Source organism: Capra hircus, chromosome 20, assembly GCF_001704415.2.
Source record: "Capra hircus breed San Clemente chromosome 20, ASM170441v1, whole genome shotgun sequence".
NCBI lineage: Eukaryota > Metazoa > Chordata > Mammalia > Artiodactyla > Bovidae > Capra > Capra hircus.
The window spans coordinates 38973828-38992535 of NC_030827.1; the positions used below are offsets into that span (position 1 = coordinate 38973828).

Consider the following 18708-nt stretch of genomic DNA (forward strand, 5'->3'; position numbering starts at 1 on the left):
GTGACCATTCATCTCATCCACAGGAGACTATGATTTGGTGCTAACCGCAGTGGCTCAAGGGCTATAAAGCCTTGGAAAATTGGCTTTAGAAAGTATTATCTGGCAAACATCAGGCTTTCCCTTTCTCACAAGACTTTTGGAGCAGAACCAGGGTCAACAGTGTTTAAAGACTTCCAAGGAAAAGAATCTATCACTTGCAAAATTACCCTCTGTGCCAGCTGGATTTTCCAGCATGGATCTGGGCTGGCAGGGGCACAGATTCTAGAGAGATCTTCTTTAGCCAGTTCAAAAGGACAGTCAAGCATTTTATCCAGATAATCCCACATCAGCTACTTGCTTCAGAAACTAAAAGGAGCTTGCCTGTTGCAGCAAGGAGCTTCCCCGATGAGACAGATTTAATGCATCTTCTATGACTCACAGCACAAGCAGATATTTTCAGGACAAAGCATTTGGCGAGCTGGAAACCATTCAGCTACTTCCTTCAATTTTCTCCTTCACTTTGCTTCCATGATAACAGCCACGGTTTTGAAAATAAAGTCCTGTGGGTAGAATTGTGACGTTTAGGCCTCAGAATGCCTCTTAAGGATGCAGTACTGCCTTCTTTTGTAGAATGATGGTCATGCAGAGGTCCCTTCCCGAGCGCTGATCTGTGGCCTTGATGAACAGGCATCTAAGCAGTCCAGTCCCGCCCTTTGCAGCCATCATCCGGCCTTCATGGGAGCAAATAAGTTTAGAGCTGGGATCAGCTCAGTCATAAGGGATGAGGTGGGAGAAACAGGCCCTCCATGAGTTTAGGATTACACAAGTAGATGGTCATGAAGCCAGGAGGGGAATTCTGGTTGCTCTTTTGCTGTGTCATTGTGTCTGTCTTCTGCTGGCAAAGGAGAGCAATATAACCCATAGCCTTGAAAGAAAGATCTTTGTAGACAGCGGTAGGCAAACAATTTTTGTAACGGACCAGAAAGTAAACTTTGGGGTTTTGCATGTCACATGGTCTCTTTTGCAATGACAGAAGTCTGTCATTGTGGCATAAAGGCAGCCATGGACAGTATGTAACGAAACAGGCATGGCTGTGTTCTCAGAAAACTTTATTAATGAACGCTGAAATATGACCTTGATATCCTTTTCACATATCCTAAAATATGATTCATGATTTCATTTTGGAGTTTTTCTACCTATTTAAACATGTGAAAGCATTCTTAGATCATGGTGGGCTGAAACTGGCCCAAGGGCAGTGCTCGGCTATCTGTATTGTACAGTAACACATGCCAGCCCAGGAGAGAACCTACATCCTGGGTAGTAGTCATCCTCTCTGTCTCTCCCCCCCATACCCCAGAATCTCAGATCCCACTCATTTTTCCTCTGTTTGGGTGCTGTCACTTTAGACACTGAAGTGAGGTCACTTTTGCATTTCATCTCTCAAGTGCCTTATTTAATAAAAGTCATTGTAGGTAAGATCAATGTCACAGGGCTGACTTAGAAGCAGGATGGAGGGGAAGAATTCCTTCTGACCCAGACCCAGCCACAAATGCCAGATACATCCTCAGTGGGCATTGGTGACTTGGGTTGCACTGAATAACACAGAGCAAAAGAGAATTTGAATCTTGCTTGCTAGTATGACTTTAGTGAGAAATACAGAGAACGTTCCACACTCCTTGCTAAGATCGCTAACTACCTGTTTACCATGAAAGGAAATACTTGAGTTTATAAGTAAATCACAGCCTCAGAAATTTGCCACATTCCTTGGATAAGAGCTCTGGTGGCCCAGTCCCTAGACAGGGCTCATTTCTTTACTCGCTCAACATAACAGCCAAACATCCCCTTGAAACCCAAGGGCTTCTGTCTGTCATGCTGACACTACTTATTTGTACCAATAGGATGGACCGCCCTCTGGGAACAGGTTCTAGTGTTTTCTGGGTTGAGAAGAAGCAGTTGCCAGTCTGTGGCCTTTCTGACTTGGATGTGGGCACTAGATCTGAACTCAGGGAAGAAAGCTTTGTGCTCTTTTTCCTTTCTTGACTGGATTGCCCTCAGAGGAAAAGAGCAGGCCATGAAGGTGTTCTAGAAGCCAAGAGAAGGCTGAAAGATGCCAAAGCACTTGGTTGCCATAGTAGTAACTTCTGGCTAGAGCCACCAGTGAATGAAGGGACTAGAGGTGAGTACCACAGGTGGATCCTCAGACATGATTGCATCTATCCGAGTCACCCCCATTTGCAGCTTTCTCTGCTACGCCTTCAGTGAACCACCACGGCTCTCAGGAAGCCTTTCCCATTCACCAGTGACTTCCGAACATGCCCATTGGAACTCACTGGTCTAGACTCACTTCGCTGCTCCCCCTGGGTCCTCAAGGGCCTGCTTGAGAGATCTATCAATATTCTGCTTTCAGAAGTAGGGCTTTTGCCATCTCCCCAGGAAGTCTTTCTAGCCTCATGGTTCCCAGCCTCACAGAACAGGTTGACAGGATGAAAGCTTAAGAGTGAATGTGCCTGGGCGGAGGCTGGAAAAATGCTCAGTTGAGGCACCTTAGTAACTCAGGCTCTCTGGCCAAGCTGGGAGGAAGCAGGCTGTTAATGGGACTCTAATCCTGGCTACAGGCTTCTCGGGTGGCTCAGTGGTAAAGAACCCTCCTGCCAATGCAGGAGATGCAAGTTCAATCCCTGGGTCAGGAAGATACCCTGGAGGAGGAAATGGCAACCCACTCCAGTATTCTTACCTGGGAAATCCCATGGACAGAGGAGCCTGGTGGGCTATAATCCAAGGGATTGCAAAAGAGTCAGGCAATACTTAAGGACTGAAAAACAACAGACCCAATCTGCAAACATCATCTCTCCTTCTCTTGGGTACCAGGCACTGAGGACCACTAACTCACATTGCTCCTGTGATGTTGTCACAAGTGCTGCCTGACTACAGTCACTTATTTTGGTACAGTGTTGCCTATCATAATATTTATAGTTATCAAGACTTTTTTGGTTGCAAGTGATAGAGCCTAACTCAAACTGACCCAAACAAAATTAAATCCTTTTTAAAAATAAATTATTACCATCAGCTCCAAAGTCTGAAAAAAACTATAGGTTGACCTTCAGACAATTGTACCAGTATCCAAAGAGCAAACATCATCTCTCCTTCCCTTTCTCTCTCTCCTCTCTGCTTCCATCTGTGTTGGTTTTGTGCTCTGACAAACTTTCTCCATGTGAAAGGGAAGATAGGCATCAGCCTTACCAGACTCATAGGTCCTTGCAGCTTACAGTCTCCAAATGAGAGAGCATCTCTCTCTGCTTCTCTTCCTGTCTCTGTGAAGAGACCCCAGTGTCCCTGCTTGAGTCATATGCTAACCTTTGGACTTACCCATGAATTGAAGAGGCAGGTGACTGGCTTGCATGGACTACATGCGCACCTGTTCAGTCTTACTAGAATAATGTGGAGTGAGCAGGAGGAAGTTCTGAAAATGAAAGAATGTGGGAGAGACACAAAACTGAAAGTTGTACACTATGCTAGTAAATTACTCTATATTTAGTAAGAGTGTGGCTTTCGTCAACAGTAAGCAAACCAGAAGACCCTGAGGAAGCTTGAGTGAGAAGCAGCCCCACTGAGGCATATGTAATTTTTCCATGATATCTCAACCCACAGTCCACAGGAGAATGAAATGCTCATGTTTTTGTTGCTCAGTTGCTAAGTCATCTCTGACTCTCTGCAACCCCATCCTCCTCTGTCTCCCAGAGTTTGCTCAAACTCATGTCCATTGAGTGGCGATGCTATTGCCAAAATGTTCATTCAGTTCAGTTCAGTCACTCAGTCGTGTCCGACGCTTTGCGACCCCATGAATGGCAGCACACCAGGCCTCCCTGTCCATCACCAACTCCCGGAGTTCACTCAGACTCACGTCCATCGAGTCAGTGATGCCATCCAGCCATCTCATCCTCTGTCGTCCCCTTCTCCTCCTGCCCCCAATCCCTCCCAGCATCAGAGTCTTTTCCAATGAGTCAACTCTTCGCATGAGGTGGCCAGAGTACTGGAGTTTCAGCTTCAGCATCATTCCTTCCAAAGAAATCCCAGGGCTGATCTCCTTCAGAATAGATTGGTTGGATCTCCTTGCAGTCCGAGGGACTCTATAGTCCTAACTAAATGAAAACAGATATGAATAAACCTAACACTGAGAAAAATAGTGCTGAAGTCCTCTTTTTCCTCCAATTGCTGCCTATGTTCTGAAGTGCAGGCTGTTTTATGGGCAACTAATAATTGCTCTTGTTGTTGTTCAGTTGCTCAGTCATGTCTGACTCTTTGCGACCCCATGAACTGCAGCATGTCAGGATCCTCTGTCCTAATTGTCTACTCCGACCCTAAATCACTGTGTAAGTCATCCATCTTGAACGCATCTGACTAATGGAAAATATTGATTCTTCTTCCAAATATTTTCAGTCCAAGCACCTTGTTTATGTGAATTTTCCTCAACAAATATATATTATCACTGCCTTGGCCTGGCTAAACAAAGAAAATAAATACATTCATATTTCTAAAAGAAAAGTGCTTACCATTTTCAAGTTCTTCTGTCAATTCAGTGCTGTCTTAGGTTTGAAGAGGCAGCCAGCCAGGCAAATGGGATAGAAATCCTTGTATCATACATCCTCTAAATCTGTTTGGATTTTGGCCTATCCAAAGGCAATATGGTGGAGAGAACAGGGGCTTTGGAGATGGAGAGACCTGTGATCAAATTCTAGCTCTCCTATTCAGAAGCTGTGTGACTTCAGGGAAGCTATTTCAACCCTCTAAGACTGTACTGTAAAATGGAGATAATAATTGGGTTTATTATAGTAGGCCCACAGGATTAGTTAGATTTAAATGACATAATTCATGTAAATGGTGTGTGCTTAATAGAGGATAGCCATCAATCATTCATTCATTCATTCAGTGAATGTTTGAGAGTGTCTGTCTCCTGGAGAAGGGATTGGCAACCACTCCAGTATTCTTCCCTGGGAAATTCCATGGACAGAGGAGCCTGGTGGACTACAGTTGCAAAGAGTTGGACACAACTGAGCGACTAACACTTTCACTTTTCATCGTACGCCAAGGGTTTTTTTTGGGTACTAGGGAAATAGCAGTGACCAAAACAGAAAATAACTCCTGCCCTCAGTGGGGCTTACATGCTCTGTGTGGGAGATGAACTGAATAAATAGTGTGTCCAATGGTGACAAGCGCTAAGGAGAGAAATAAAAGGGAGAGCGGAGTGATGTGGTCTCCACGGGAGGGGAAGCAATTACAGAAAAAGTAGTCATGGATAGTCAGAAATGCCCCTAATATTTGCAGGGTTTGGGGGAAAGTACAAATGAAGGTCTTCATGTCAAATGTCCAAATATTTGACAATCTCTGAAATCAAATATGGACCATCCTCCACCTTAACCATAAATATTCACTCATTACATCTTAGCAGGTCATATTCAAATTTGACTTTCTCAGACCCCGCCAAGTGCTGCACTAGAAAGTAAAGAGTTCACTTGCTCTTTCCCTGCCTGCAGCAAGGCTCTGCACACAGCAAGACCGTGCACCATGAGAGCTCTAAAACAGGCGCATGTGGATGCTTGAGTCCGTAGGTGTAGGTTCTAATTGCATACCCCATAAACAGCTCCTTCTTGGCCCTCTTCTCAGGCCCGGGAGTGTGCCGACTGACAGCACTGCCTTGGATACGGGCTCAAGGGCCTTTGGGTCAGGGAACTGTGGGTACTCGGAATGTTGTCCAGAAGTGGGAAGAGAGGAGTGGGCTCTAATCAGGCAACACAGCTTAGCCCCACATACCCTCTGCCTTCTGGGGAAAGGTGAATCAGAGCTGGGCACTCTAAAGTGGGAAAGCCTAGACAGTTGCTCTTCTTACTGGGATCAAAGGACAAAATTGGTGAGGAAATCACTGACACAAGTAATTTAGGGCAAAGACACCCCCCTCCCAAAACTGAGAGAGCAAACCATGGAGATATGTTTGAAGAAGGAGTGCTGTAGTCAGCAGAAATGGCAAGTGCAAGAACCCTGAAGTAGGTGCATGCTTGGTATGCTCCAGGAGCATCAAGGAGACCAGAGTGACTGGAGTGGCACCAAGTAGAGGCGTGGTGAATAGAAAGAGGTGATTTCATACCCAGAGGCCAGATCCTAAGGCATCTTATGGGTCGTTATAGTAGCTTCGATTTCTACTTTGTGCGAGATGGGAAACCATTGACTGCTTTTGAATGTCACTGGTGGCTTAGAGGTTAAAGCGTCTGCCTGTAATACGGGAGACCTGGGTTCAATCCCTGGGTTGGGAAGATCCCCTGGAGAAGGAAATGGCAACCCACTCCAGTATTCTTGCCTGGAGAATCCCATGGACGGAGGAGCCTGGTGGGCTACAGTCCATGGGGTCGCAAAGAGTTGGACATGACTGAGCAACTTAATTTAACTTTCAATCATGTCTGACTCTTTGTGACCCCATGTACTGTATCCTTCCAGGCTACTCTGTCTATAGGATTCTCCAAGCAAGAATACTGGAATGGGTTGCTAGCCCCTTCTCCAGGGGATCTTCCCAACCCAGGGATTAAACCCTTGTCTCTTATGTCTCCTGCATGGGCAGGAGAGTTCTTTACCGCTAGTGCCACCAGCTCAATTGGTTATTGTCTCACAAATTAGCTCTACTCTGTTTCCTGGTCACATACCTTACTCAGTTTCACAAATGAGTGAAATCGATTACAACATGAATCAGACAAGAGAGTGTAAATCCATCACAACCATTGAGAAAACAGTTTAAAAAAAAAAAAAGTGTCCCTGCTGAGAGTACTATTTCTTCATATTGGAAGGACACAACCTTGAATGCTTTGCAATGATGGCAGTGGATAAAGAAAAACATTTTAAAAATGAGTTAGAGAAAGGACAGTGTGAGACTGAATAACTGTATAAAACTGAAAATGTGTTATGAAGTATTTAGGCAAGGAAATGGTTGTGACATTCTTTTCATGACCCCCAAGAGTTTCTACACCTTAAATTATTTGAGCTTTCAGTGCTGGCTGTCAGAGTCTTTGCTTCCCCCAAGAATTTGGACTCCTTTAGATGGAAGGGGCCTTCAGCATAAGAGATCCATAATTCTATGAGCCTTCTATCTGGAAGCTATTCATTGCATTGGGTATAGAAAATATCCTCACATATATACTTTATTTGATCCCAAATGTTAGAATCCAGTGTTGGCAAATTACAGTAATTTGTCAACAAATCCTCAGGGATCTGAGAAAATTACCAAGCCTCATGAAAAGAGTCGTCAAGTCCGTGTGACTGATTTTGAAATCTATCAGCAGAGCTTTCTCTGGAGGCAAGGAACCTCATGATCAGCAGACTTAGCAGTAAATAAAGCAACCTACACTGGCACCAGGGATTTGAATACTATTGCAGATGTAACCAAATGTGTAACCATTGTCCTTGGGTCCAGATGATGACACAGGGTCAAGGCGGCTGGCTTCCCATAGTACTGGAGAAATAATGAAGTGTATGTGTGTGAATGCATGTGTGTGTGATGAGGTAAAGGGATGGGGGCAGCTGACAGAGAGACGAGGAAAAAATGGGGAAAAGAAATACAACTGTAAAAATAGCAACCCACCTTAAGCAAATCGAAGAATTTCTTAGAATGCAACACTGGCTATGTGTGAATAATTGGGATGCGAATCACTTCCTCCCTGTTTTTGTTATATAATAACAATCATTTTAGTGTTATTGCTGAAAACGCAGAAGGGACCATGGCTTACTGGCTACTTTTGCACATGGCTTTTGTGTGGAATAAGTCCTCACACGTGGAGACCTATATTTCTGCCCCACAGACCTGAACCAGGCAGATTTGAGACTGGTCACTACAATAGCTTTTTGAGAGAGGAGATCCCAAAAGAATTTGCTTTGAAATGAAAGGGCAGAACAAGAGGACAGTCTACACCTTGACCTAAATCCAAACGGCAGATCTCTCAGCAAACCACCAAGAAGCAAACTGACTGCTGGATTTTGTAATCCAAGGGTTTACAAAACACTTTTTTGTTGGAGAGATTGCTACTAATTATCTTTCTTACTAAAATATGACAATGATAGCTACCCTTTATTAAATGATCACAACATACCAGGCATTTTATTTTATATGCATGATTTTCTGTCCTCAAAATAACCCTGCATGATGGAAATTATTATCCCCATAATAAAATATAGCAATTGAGACATGGAAAAGTTATCTGCTGAAGTTCAAACAGCAAGTTACAGAGGAGCTGCAATTTAATTCCAGGTCTTGTGAATGGCAAGCCCCATAGCATTTCCAATCCCCTAGCTTGCCTCTGTTAAACTGTGTGAAACTTTGTGAATATGTACATGGCCCTACATCCTCTCTCCATTCTGCCCATCTTGTTGCTCTGAGTGATACATGAATGATATGAAGTCGTCACGTGTATCAATGTCATCCATGTGTAATTGGTTCCTTGCTCTGTATTGGTTTGCTCCTTTGTTGGAATATTTATTTTGCCTTCTCTACAAACTACCAATGTACATTTTATATTTTCTCTGGGACACATAGCTCCCAACATGTTATGAATAATGAAAATCAGCCCATGAAGTTTAATTAAGAAGCTATGGAACAGACCTTTGTTGTTTTTCACTCACTAAGTCATGTCCAACTCCTTGCAACCCCATGGACTGCAGCACGCAGGCTTCCCTCTCTTTCCCCATCTCCTGGAGCTTGCTCAAACTCATGTCTGTTGAGTCAGTGATACCATCCAATCATCTTGTCCTCTGTTGTTCCCTTCTCTTCCTGCCTTCAATCTTTTCAAGAATCGGGGTCTTTTTTAATGAGTCAGCTCTTCTCATCAGGTGGCCAGAGTATTGAAGCTTCAGCGTCAGCATCAGTCCTTCCAGTGAATACTGAGGACTGATTTCCTTTAGGGTTGACTGGTATGATCTCCTTGCAGTCCAAGAGACTCTCAAGAATCTTCTCCAACGCAATTCAAAAGCATCAATTCTTCAGCACTCAGCCTTCTTTATGGTCCAACTCTCACATCCATACACAACTACTGGAAAAACCTTAGTTTTGACTCTACAGACCTTTGTCGGTGAAGTAATGTCTTTGCTTTTTAATATGCTGTCTAGGTTTGTCATAGGTTTTCTTCCAAGGAGCAAGCTTCTTTTAATTTCATGGCCACAGTCACCATCTGCCGTGATTTTGGAAGATCATGTTGGATGGGAGATATTATGGGCCATCTTGATCATCTTTCGAATATCCCAGCTGCTATGCATTGGCTTATAAAAACAAGGGTTTACTTCTTGCTCCAACAAAGTCTGCTGTGGATACAGGCAGTTCTCCAGAGCAGATGCCCTCCTGTTGACTTAGCCTTCCAACTTGCTGCTTCAATTCTTGCAGCCTCTTCATATCAGCTCATGATTTCACTGCTGCAAGCTAAGAGCAGCATGAAGCATCACACACCAGCTCTTTGATACAGCCGCCTGGAAGTCACTTCTACTCTCATTTCATGGCCCTCGTGAGCATGCCTAAATTCAGGGGAGCAAGCAAGTGGGGCCTTCCTGTGTGCCCAGAAAGAAAAGAGAGCTAGAAATATTGTAAATGACAGTAGCGTTTACTACAGCCTCAAAGATGTTGCCTGAGTGGTGAAACCGTGTGATTCTATTCTGTGCGGGTTTTTGTTAAATCATTTCATTCATCCCTTCATCCATCTAACAAATATGTTTTAGATACCTACTATGCACAATGCATCAGTAGCTAGTTCCTGGAGGGAAGTCCACTGCCCCCCAAAAGCATGTAATTTTACTTCAGAAAAACAACGGAAATTTCCATTGCTTTGTCATTGACTCCAATGGAGGTAAAGGGATGTCTCTTTCAGATCCTACACTATCCTTTTCTCTCAAAGGCATATGAAAATAAAACTTCTTTCTCCTTACTGCCCACATTGGTGATTTTATCATTTTCATACTATTGTAGTCAGAACCCTTTTCAATATTCATCCTGTATTTCCCCCTTTGCAGGCTTTAATTTCATAACAGACTACTAAGGGTGTAACTGTATTTCCAGAAAATGCAGATGGTGACTATTAATCAGACCCTGCCATGGCAATAAACTATATGATAAATGGCTTAAATCCAGTTTGGAGTTATCACACATCATTAGTCAGACAGCAGGATTCCATTTGTTGTTGTTTTAAAGGAGATTTACATTTCAGGGCTGTAAACAGTAGATAAGTCTGGACAGAAGTCCCCTGCCTTCCAAATGCAGAGATCAGAAGCTACATTTCAACAATGAAAGAAACAAAAACAGCAGGAGCTCTGTTTGGGACCAGCTTGTCCTCAGTTAGAAAGTGTGTGTTTTTAATGGAAAACTCTAGAATAGTCCTCCCGCTCTGGTAAGAAAAACTAAAGAGGAAGAAATGAGCTCTGTGATAGACTGAAACAAGAATATTGTGTTTTTGCCTCAATGACTGTCTTCCTGAGTGACTTTGGGTTGGTGGGAAATACTCTGAAACCTGGTTGATCCATAGAGCAAAGCATACTGTGAAATTTCACACTGAAATTTTCTAATTTTTTGAGAACTTAGGAAAGGTCTTATTTAAAAGCAAATAATATGAATTACAAACAATGAAAATGATTAGAGATGCACACTAAAAATACTTTCAAGGTCTGTTTATATAAATGTGTGTACTTAGTCACTCAGTCGTGTCCAACTCTTCGCAACCCGTTGGACTGTAGCCTACCAAGCTCCTCTAACCATGGGGATTCTCCAGGTAAAAATACTGGAATGGGTTGCTACACCCTCCTCCAGGGGACCTTCCCAACACAGGGATCACACCTGGGTCTCCCACATTGCAGGCAGATTCTTTACCATCTGAGCCACCAGGGAAGCCCAGATAAACGTGTAGATGGTAAAATTAAAGCTATGATAGCTAAAAGTCTTCAGCAGAGACCCCTAACTTTTGAAGCGCACCCGCAATTTAGCCTTGGTAGAAATCGTATGAGAAACTTAGCTGTCTGCTAGTATTTTACATGTGAGCTGGGTGAAAGCTGGTTATTTACAGGGTTACTAATTAATTAACGTAGGTTTTAATTTGCTAAAACTACATGGCTTCCTTAGGTCTTCCAAACTAGGTCAACCATTTAGCCCCCAGATTTAACATATAATATTTGATTAAGCCAAAAGGAATAAACAGAGATATTATCAAAACAGAGATATTACAAAACTGACAATGGTATTCTGATAATGACTTTACCTTTTAATGAAACTTCAGGTCTTTTAAGATCAGTCAAATGTAAACTGAGCTAGATGAAGATGATTGTACTAAAAGGAAATTACCAAGCAGCTCAACACTTTGAATTCTAAGAATTTTAGTTATATTAGATAAAGATTGGCAGATAAAGATTGCCAATTTCACTTATTTAGTGCATTGGAGTCCGAAACACTGTTTTACAACCCAAAGCTGTACTTTTAAAGATCACCTTCCGGCACTCTTCTAAAACGTGTGAAGGCTTACTAGTTCTCAAAAAATTAAAGAAACTCTGTGTGTATGTATTTATTTGATGTACATGTCCTACATCTTTAAAACTCTACATGTATGCATACTTGAAAAAATTCCCAAACATGGACGCTACCTATAATTTACTTCTTTTCCCTACTTAAGTGCAAGTAATGGGTATTTTAAAATCTGAAGCTTGGATCTCTCTTGTTGGCAATATCAAATTCCTGTAAAATATTAATTTTAAAAATTGTCTCTTTTAAAATCAAGGTTTGGCTTCTAGGATTTCTCCCTTCCCTGAGAGGAAAGAAACTAGTATTTACCAGGCATGTACTATGTACCCTGTGCTCACAGCAACCCCATAACGTAAATGTAGATATTCTTCTCTTACTAGTGAAAAACCCAGATCTCCTAAAGATTAAAGCTTGTTCAGGGAATTCCCTGGTTGGTTCATTGGCTAGGACTGGCACTTTCACTGCCATGGCCAGGGTCCAATCCCTGGTCAGGGCGGATCCTGCAAGCCTCGAAGTCAAAAAAAAAAAAAAAAAACACTTAATAGTGTTCCTATAAACCTAGAATTCCACCCCAAATCTATCCAGCATCAAAGCCCACTCTCTACCTCCTTACTCTTCCTTGGCTCACGTGGGAATTTCAGTAAGCAGTGACTACTCACACCTAAAATGTTGTCTTTTTTTTTTCTCTAGAGGGGCTCCCTTTATAAGCATCACAAAAAGTATCACTAATTCTCAAAAGGCCCATACTCTGGAAGTTCAGCGTAAATGGGATAGTTGGAATATCATTAGTATTAATATGTAGAAAGTGGTAGCGCCTGCATGCTCAGTCACTCAGTCTTGTCCGACTCTGTGACCCCATGGACTGTAGCCTGCTAGGTTCCTCTGCCTATGGAAATTTTCCAGGCAAAAATGCTAGAGTGGATTGCCATTTCCTTCTCCAGGGATCTTCCCAAGCCAGGGACCGAACCCATGTCCCCTGTGGCTCCTGGATTGGCAGGCAGATTCTTTACCACTGGACCACTTGGGAAGCCCCAGAGGGTCGTAGATCCATGTCTAAAGATTGATTCCACAAAGTGAATTGGATATTGAAATAATTTTCTAGATAACTAAGGTCAAAGAAACTGTATTAAGGAAACAACAATTTGAAATATTTCAAAAAGTGGGTTGTAAAATTGTCCAACTTATGTTCATGCTATATATTTGGAGAATTTTAGCTAAATTCTCCAAATATATAAAGAATATTTAGAGAATGAACACCTTTCCAAGTTCAATCCTTTAAAGATGAAAGAATTAAACCTGTGATGAATTCTTTATTGTTTCCCTATCTGCATTATAAACATAGATATATTTAACATACTTTCATAAAGTTTTAAAAATCAGTTTTCTTCCAGTTCTACCACAGTAAATGTATTGACATATGCCACCGATGAAAATCTTTTTATCCAATTGGTTCCAAAAGAAGCACCGTATATACCTAAGAAGTCATTTTTTTTTTTACCACATTTTATTGTCATTATTTTTTGAGTGTTAAAATATATTTGCCTAAGTACAAACCAAGATTTCTTTTCACAAAGTCAGTAGTGCTTTGAATTTTGTCTATATTCTGATTCTTTTACAATTGTGGTTATTCTAAGTTTGCCTCTTCTGGTTTGGAATTTGTCTTTTATTTTGGCTCTGATTTTTACAAAAGCATTTTTCTCAACAAACCCTGAGTACACATGTCAGACAATCACAGCTTTTAGCTATCATCGAATGCCATTACCATTCAGCCTTGGTTAAACTCTGCCTCCCAAGACATACATTCTGATTGTCAACATCTACTCTGAGTGAAAAATGGTTGTGCTATCTCTGCGTTTCATTTCATCACAGGAAAGAAATCTGCTTTTTAAAGCCATGGCTTAATAATTTCAGAAATAGGAAAGATAGCAGATTCATGTGAACCTGAGGAAGCATTTCATCTTCCAGAAATGAGGGCAGAAATGGAGCAACACTGCTCCTTAGGCACAGCTGGAAGCAGTGCAACTAAGTGTGAGCAGTAACTCTCAGAGAGCTGAGCAAAACAGCAGCTGGCAGCAGAAATGTGGGTCTCGTGGGAGCAGGTCCAATCACAAACCCAGTTGGTCATTTTCCCAGCTGCGGCTGCCCCCCTGCATTACTACATTAAATCTTTACTATACTTTCTACCTGGGTTGATGTAAGAAATTAGGGACAAATGCATGAGGTGGGAGGTGGGAGGTGGGAGTGGTGACATGATTGGAGATCCTTTTCTGTTCACAAGCCAGTTGGATAACTCCCCTTCCCTCTTCTTCTCCAACTCTTTTCCAAAAGAGTAAAAGAAATCTTGCTTCAGAAAGGTCTTGTGCAGAACCTGGATCTGCCTTTTTTAAATCTACCTTGATTTCCTTGGTTAATCTAATAGATGCTCTGGCCAGAGCACTACTCTCAGACAAGTACTGGGATTGCCCTTCCTCGCTCTCAGCCTTTATATTCTGAGACCTCCATCCTTCCCTACAGAGAGAGGAATTAAATTTCCACCTTTCTAAACTACTGACAGCATGTGTGATACCCCACCCTGGGCATGTGTACTTGACTTTATGGTCTCAGGAGGAGTTATAAACCCCACACTCATGGGGAAGATATCAAGGTGTTTCCTAAACCTCAATTAGTAAATAAGGTTTCCACCCACATTCTGATTACAACAGTGTTTAAGAAAGGGCTCTGTTAAAGTGTGTGTCTTCATGGGAATGCAAAGGCCTTTGTGGGATGAACTTAATTTCCAGTGTAGTAAAACAGTGTGCGCATGGCAAGGGGATGTATGTTATGAAAAAAGTAACTATACTCAAAAACACAGTTACAAACCTGTATTGCAAATAATTCCTTTGCATGTGTGTTTCCCACTACACTACAGGTTTCTTAAAGGCCAGCATCACACTTACTATATCTATATATGTGATACGAAGTGTTGTTGTTGTTCAGTTGCTCATTCATGTCCAAAACTCTTTGCGACCCCATGGACTGCAGCATGCCAGGCTTCCCGGTCATTCACGATCTCCCAGAGTTTGCTCAGACTCATGTCCATTGAGTCGATTATGCCATCAAACCATCTCATTCTCTGTCACCTCCTTCTCCTCCTGCCCTCAGTCTTTCCCAGTATCAAGGTATTTTCCAATGAGTCAGCTCTTCACATCATGTAGCCAAAGTATTGGAGCTTCAGCTTCAGCATCAGTCTTTCTAATGAATGTTCAGGGTTGATTTCCTTTAGGATTGATCTCCTTGCTGTCCAAAGATCTGTCCAGAGTTTTCTTCAGCACTGCAACTCAAAAGCATTAATTTTTGGCACTCAGCCTTCTTTATGGTCCAATTCTCACATCCATACATACATGACTACTAGAGAAACCTCTGCTTTGACTCTACAGACCTTTGTCGGCAAAGTAATGTCTCTGCTTTTTGATACACTGTCTAGGTTTGTCATAGCTTTTCTTCCAAGAAGCAAGCGTCTTTTAATTTCATGGCTGCAGTCACCTTCTGCAGTGATTTTCGGAGCCCAAGATAATAGTCTGTCACCGTTTCCATTTTTCCCCCATCTATTTGTGATGGGATCGGATGCCATGATCTTCATTTTTGAGTGTTGAGTTTTATGCCAGCTTTTCACTCTCCTCTTTCACCTTCATCAAGAGGCTCTTTATTTTGCCTTTGCTTTCTGGCCATTAAGGGGATGCCATCTGCGTATCTTAGGTTATTGATATTTCTCTTGGCAATCTTGATTCCAACTTGTGATATTACATTTATATATGTGATAAAATGTATTATATCTTATTTTATTCCCCAACCAGCAGGTCATATCAGTTCACTAATTGGTTTGTTGATAGAACCAGACTCTGGCAGTGACTTGGTGAGTCTAACGTTGTAAGAATTCCATAATCTTAGATTTGAAGATCATGATAAAGGGTTTGTTGAGGTTCTCTGTTAACTTGTTCACACTACCAATGACTAAAGGAAATTTTATGAAGTCTGTTATGAACAGCCATTCTTGAAGCAATTATTAACACCTAATTAATTGGGAGGAAAATCTTTCTTTACTCAACAGCCTTCAAATACCACATGCATTGGCTATATTTTGAAAAACATTTCAGGATGGAATCCAGGCTTTCTAACTCTCACTGAGCTTGCTAGTTTCTATGTGACTTCTCCTTGGGGCTCCTCTTTCAGATAATTATCACTGTAAGATGTTTGGTCAGCATGTGTAGTACTTTAGTTCAGTTCAGTTGTTGCTCAGTCATGTCCAACTCTTTGCAACCCCATGAATGGCAGCACGCCAGGCCTCCCTGTCCATCACCAACTCCCAGAGTTCACTCAGACTCATGTCCATCGAGTCAGTGATACCATCCAGCCATCTCATCCTCTGTCGTCCCCTTCTCCTCCTGCCCCCAATCCCTCCCAGCATCAAAGTCTTTTCCAATGAGTCAACTCTTTGCATGAGGTGGCCAAAGTACTGGAGTTTCAGCTTCAGCATCATTCCTACCAAAGAAATCCCAGGGCTGATCTTCAGAATGGACTGGTTGGATCTCCTTGCAGTCCAAGGGACTCTCAAGAGTCTCTCCAACACCACAGTTCAAAAGCATCAATTCTTTGGCGCTCAGCCTTCTTCACAGTCCAACTCTCACATCCATACATGACCACTGTAAAAACCATAGCCTTGACTAGACAGACTTTAGTCGGCAAAGTAATATCTCTGCTTTTGAATATGCTATCTAGGTTGGTCATAACTTTTCTTCCAAGGAGTAAGCGTAGTACTTAAGACTAATTAAAGTTGGGGAAAGTGAATGATGAAGTAACCATCCCAGGGCAACTACTGTTTCCTTCTCCATTCTTGTTGTTCTATTTCACTGTGAGCATTTTCCCCAACCAGCAAAAGTGCCGATCAGATCCCAAAATGATTTAGAACTCATCAATAGCCTTAGCTATTCAATATAAAACTTACAGTATCTGGGCTCTCTAGATGCATTACTGATGAGTTAACCTCAGTAGACATGGAATATAACCAAGTTTGCTTTTAAAATTGATGTGGCTTTAAGAATGTAAAGACCTTTATTGGAGAAACTTAATCTCCAATATATTAAAATAGTGTGCACATTGCAGAGATGTATATTGTGAATAAAATAATTATGCTCAAAAACATTATGAAGACCATGAAGTCAGTCCTCGTTGATGCCTTTTCTCTTTCATTCATGAATTACAAGTGAATAAATCTTAAACTAATAAGGTAGGGATGGAAGAAAGCTCAGACTTATCACACCAGTGTGGCCCAGGAATCCAACAACACATTAAAAGGATCATCCACCATAATCAAATGGAATTGATCACTGGGATGCTAATCTCAAAAATATACAAGCAACTTCTGCAGCTCAATTCCAGAAAAATAAACGACCCAATCAAAAAATGGGCCAAAGAACTAAGTAGACATTTCTCCAAAGAAGACATATGGATGGCTAACAAACACATGAAAAGATGTTCAACATCACTCATTATTAGAGAAATGCAAATCAAAACCACAATGAGGTACCACTTCACACCAGTCAGAATGGCTGCGATCCAAAAATCTGCAAGCAATAAATGCTGGAGAGGGTGTGGAGAAAAGGGAACCCTCCTACACTGTTGGTGGGAATGCAAACTAGTACAGCCACTATGGAGAACAGTGTGGAGATTCCTTAAAAAATTGCAAATAGAACTACCTTATGACCCAGCAATCCCACTTCTGGGCATACACACCGAGGAAACCAGAATTGAAAGAGACACATGTACCCCAATGTTCATCGCAGCACTGTTTACAATAGCCAGGACATGGAAACAACCTAGATGTCCATCAGCAGATGAATGGATAAGAAAGCTGTGGTACATATACACAATGGAGTATTACTCAGCCGTTAAAAAGAATTCATTTGAATCAGTTCTGATGAGATGGGTGAAACTGGAGCCAATTATACAGAGTGAAGTAAGCCAGAAAGAAAAACACCAATACAGTATACTAACACATATATATGGAATTTAGGAAGATGGCAATGACGACCCTGTATGCAAGACAGGAAAAAAGACACAGATGTGTATACCAGACTTTTGGACTCAGAGGGAGAGGGAGAGGGTGGGATGATTTGGGAGAATGGGAATTATAACATGTATACTGTCATGTAAGAATTGAATCGCCAGTCCATGTCTGACATAGGGTGCAGCTTGCTTGGGGCTGGTGCATGGGGATGACCCAGAGAGATGTTGTGGGGAGGGAGGTGGGAGGGGGGTTCATGTTTGGGAACGCATGTAAGAATTAAAGATTTTAAAATTTAAAAAAAATAAAAAATTAAAATAAAAAAAAAGTGAAAAAAAAAAGAGTTCAATATATGTAAATCATTTAATGTGATACATCACATTAACAGAATAAAGGATGAAAATCACAATTGTCTCAATAAATGTCATAAAAGCATTTGACAAAATTTAACCCTCTTCATGACAAATACCCTCAACAAACAAGAAAAGTAGGAAAGTACATCAGTATAAAACAATCCATGTATGAAAAGTCCATAGCTAACATCATAGTCAGAGGTGAAAAACTGAAAGCTCTTCTTTTAAGATCAGGAGAGAACGCAGGAAGGCCCATTTCTCACCACTTCTATTCAACCTAGTATTGGAGATTCTAGGTGGAGCAGTTAGGCAAGAAAAACAACAAACTACCTAAAAGGACATCAGGGAAACAGTCTCATTCACAGTAGCACTAAAAAGAATAAAATACTTAGGAATAAATTTAAGCAAGAAGGTGAAAGACTTGTATACAGAAAACTACAAAACACTGATGAAAAAAATTAAAGAACACACAAACAAATGGAAAGATAGCCCATGTTTATGGTGGGTTGGAAGATTTAATATTATTAGTGTCCATGCTACCCAAATCAATCCAATCCCTATCAAAATCCCAATAGCATTTTTTAGAAAAATAGAAAAAAAAAAGTTCTGTGATTCACATGGAACCAGAAAAAGACCATGAATATCCAGATAAATCTTGAGAAAGAAGAAAGAATCTGAAGGCACCAACTTGTTGACTTAAAATTATATTACAAAAGTACAGTGATCAAACATAAAGATAGGCATATATACCAGTGAAAGTGAATAGAAAGCCCAGAAACAAATTCACACATATATGGTCACTGGTCTTTAACAAG

The 18708-nt window shown here is 41.5% G+C and overlaps 1 protein-coding gene across 6 annotated transcripts in view; it reads left to right on the forward strand.

Moving 5' to 3' along the window:
* PRLR (prolactin receptor) overlaps positions 1-18708 on the forward strand; it is a 198570-nt gene that overhangs the window by 82090 nt on the left and 97772 nt on the right. The window lies entirely within an intron of this gene.